Below are 3858 nucleotides of genomic sequence, written 5' to 3' on the forward strand. Positions count from 1 at the left end.
AAGTGGGGTGCCTCTAAAAGTGGTGATTCTTGGGATTTTTCTTCTATTGCACAAGTTCCTACACAATGGATCACAACATGTTCAATCCTTGCAACTCTCATAATCTCAGAAGGTTGTGTGGATAAAGGAGGTGATTCTTGAGATGTTGCTTCCACAACACAACTCCCTACACTTCCTTTCATAACATCATCATCAACACAAGCATCAAAAAATAAACCAACATCAATATCCTCAGTGGGAGAATCATCTATAGGAGGATCACTAACTTCATTTGTAGTTTTAAGTTGATCTACCACATCACATTCATCGTCTGAAAATTCAATTTCATCATAACACCCTGTAAACCCAGAAGGTAAATTTGAAAACTTGTTATCCACTGTATTATCATCACAATCCTCATCTGAAGAATCCTTATCTTCATATACATTCAGAAATCTACACTCAACCATATTAGTGTCACAGAATTTGCCAAAGTCTTCATTTTCATTGACCCTCACTAGCCTTTATGGAAAAGGAACCTTTAGTAAAGGTCTTCGGAAAGGTACCTCCTTTTTCCCATATTCCCTTTGAGCTTGCGGAGGAGGTCCAACTTGCTTATCTAGTATATTTGTGATCAATCATTGAGGGAAAGGTACTTGTGGCCTTTGGGAACTTCCTGGAGAAATGAAACTGAGTTCTTGAGGTCTTCTATTGTTCTTCTCCTCAATTCTAGACAAATCCTTCTTCAGTAGTTCTTCATGATTCTTGCCACTTCTCAACTTAAAATTATTACACTGTTCACTAGAAACTGTCTATGTTGGAGGAGGATCTTGTTTGAACCATTTCGAAACAATGCTATCAATCTTTGCCCCTAAATGTTTGAACTCCTCATTCTATGACTTGTGGATTTCAAAATTCTTGAATGGTTGAATTGTATTTTGTTTGACAGACTCTCTTGTATATATGGCTTGTACTTCTTGAATTTTTGAGGGAGATTCCATCCAACTTTTGCTTGACCATTCATGGAGGTTCAATGCTACTTGATCAATCAATGTATATGCTTCATCTACACTCTTGTCCATAAAAGAACCTCCAGCTGATGAATCTAACAAGCACTTATCTGAGAAAGAAATTCCCCTATAGAATATGTTCAAGGTCAACCATTTTTCCAAACCATGATGAGGTCACTGTCTTTGTAGACTCTTAAATCTGTTTCATGCTTCAAATAATGATTCTCCATATACCTGAGCAAAATTTGTGATCCAATTCCTCATATAAATCATTCTACTTGGAGGGAAAAAATGATTCAGAAATTGCTTCTCCAATTGTTCCCAATTTGTGATGCTTTGAGAATGGAGAGAATATAACCAAGTCCTTGCTTTATCCTTGATGCTAAAAGGAAATGTCATCAATCGAACTGCATCTGCTGACACTCCTTCACAATTCACCATATCACAAAGTTCTAGAAATGTCTCAAGATGTAGATAAGGACTTTCTAATATTTCTCCTCCAAATTTGTGACCTTGTATCATGAAAATTAACTCTGGGTCTAGTTGAAAACTTTCTGCTTCAATATGAGGCTGCACAATGGGAGATAAAAATCTTGTAAAAATGGGTGCAGAGAAATCTCTTAAGGACTTGCTTGACATGTTAGTACTCATGGTATCTAAAAAAATTATGAGAAAAGAAAAAAAATGAAGAATTAAAGACAAGAAATTAATGTTATATGAAAAGCAAGAAAGAAAATGCAAAATTTAAATTGCAAGAAAGAAAGTGCATAACGAAAATAAGAAAGAAAATGCAAAGGAAAAAGAAAAATGGCTAGGGTAACTCATATGCTAATCAACTAATGTTAATCGAAAACAGTCCCCGGCAATGGTGCCAAAAACTTGTTACGATTATGTAAGTGCACGGATTCATCGTCAATAATATATAAGATTGTCAAACCACAGGGTCTGTTGATTAAGCACTAGAAATGTCACAAAGTAAGTTATCTAGACGGTCGAAAGTTGGCTTTGACGCTTACGAACTAACGAGTGTGATTAAAGAGAGAAAAAGAAGGTTAAGACGAAGAGAGAGGAGAGAGAGAATTGATCTTAGAGGGACTGAGCTTTGGGAGATGAATTCTAGGATTTCAGTTTCATTATAATACTAGGAGATATTACATAGATTGCTTAGTTTCTACCCTCTATGTCCATGCTCTTGTAGGAAGTTAAATTTGTCAATATTCATAAGTATCGAATAGAGATGATTCCTGTGAAATCCTATAACGGTTAACCCCTGTCACGACAGTGCCTCAGTAGATCACAGGAATACATGTCTAGTAAATAACAATAAGGATAAAGGTAGAGATTTGGTACGATTTCCTACTTCCTAATGGAGGAATTGCCTCTCCTTTCAAGAGAATATCCCAGACGTCCGTGAACGAGTTACCCTTGTCGCTAGGGCCCCTCGGGCATACGATCTAGAGCACTCTTTCTATGAGAGCAGTAATTCCTAAGGAATTATTTCTCGTTTTAAGGGAGTGTCCTAGACGCCCGGAAAGGGTTACCCCTGTCACTAGGGCACCCTGGTCAATTCACTCTAGGGCATCCCATTTGCGTGATTAACAATCCTCCACATCAATCAACAAAGCATGCAAAGAAATATAAATATGTCACACACACAATCATGAACAAGGCATTGACAAATCATTGAGTAGAAATATGGTGAATCTACATAGTTCTACATCTCCATCATATTACAAATACTTCCTAATCCTAGAAGAGGAGGTCTACTCCATTGTGAGGGAAGAACAACGCCAAAACATAAAGTAAAGCATACTTACAGCCCTTGATGTGAGAAGAGGGGGAAGAAGAGATGTTTGCTGAGGTTTCCGATGTCTTGGGGATGCCTCCTTGCTCTAGAGATGGACGGAACATCAAGGGATGGTGGTGGATGAAGCTCTAGGGTTTCCCCCGAAGGGGAGAACCCTTTTCCAATGAGAGGGATGAAGTCCCGAACTAAAGATGATCTCAAGAATAGGGTTCTTGACCCTTTTATAGGTTAGGGTACAGGCGCCGCACGGCCCGTGCCATGGCCGTGCGAGATCCGCACAGCCAACTGCTTCCTCCCTTCGGGTTGAGTGGCACAGTCATGCGAGTCCCGCATGGCTGTGTCTTTCTTCTACTCTGCCCGCGCTGCATGGTCGTGCCAATTGGCACGGCCATGCCTTCCTTTTCCTTTGGCCACACTACACGACCGTGCGAATTGACACGGTCGTGCCTTCCTTCTGCTCTGGTTACATCGCACGACCGTGCAGAATTGGCACGGCCGTGCATCAAGGTTGTGTGGACTTGTCATTTTAGCACATCTTAACGTGGTATTCTTGAGTTGAGGTCTTCATCAAAGTTGTATATCTTGAAGTTATCTATAAATCGGTATAAAGAACAGCCCAAAACTCTAACCGAGCACAAAGTTATGGCCATTTTACTTTTGGTCTGCAGAGCTGAAAATTCCACATAGCCTTCACACGACCGTGTGACATTCACACGACCGTGTGACATTCACACGACCTCAACACGCACCCCACACGGCTTCGCGTGGCCATGTGGTCTCTGCACGGCCAGAACTTGGACGAACTTAGTTTTCGCATGCCCGTGACACTCTGGAAGCTCTAGACTTCATTTAATCTCCGTTTTTGATTCAAATCATGTCCTATCAATCAAAACAAGCAAAGAGTATATCTCCGAAAAAAATATAATGGAAGTATGACATTATAATAAAATAGGGTACAATAAACATAGATTATGCTAATGAAATACAAGTAAATATGTGTCAAAGCATGCATAAATGATCATAAGATCTACGCACATCAAATATTCTCTCCCCTTTTGACAT

At 39.7% G+C, this 3858-nt stretch overlaps 1 non-coding gene across 1 annotated transcript; it reads left to right on the forward strand.

Annotated features, from left to right (window-relative positions):
* The first annotated feature begins 1149 nt into the window (after positions 1–1149).
* Positions 1150–1255, forward strand: LOC121978827. The gene has a single exon (XR_006111169.1). It is a non-coding gene; the product is annotated as a small nucleolar RNA R71 (small nucleolar RNA).
* Positions 1256–3858: the final 2603 nt, after the last annotated feature.

The sequence above is a fragment of the Zingiber officinale genome, chromosome 4B (genome assembly GCF_018446385.1).
Source record: "Zingiber officinale cultivar Zhangliang chromosome 4B, Zo_v1.1, whole genome shotgun sequence".
Taxonomy (NCBI): domain Eukaryota; kingdom Viridiplantae; phylum Streptophyta; class Magnoliopsida; order Zingiberales; family Zingiberaceae; genus Zingiber; species Zingiber officinale.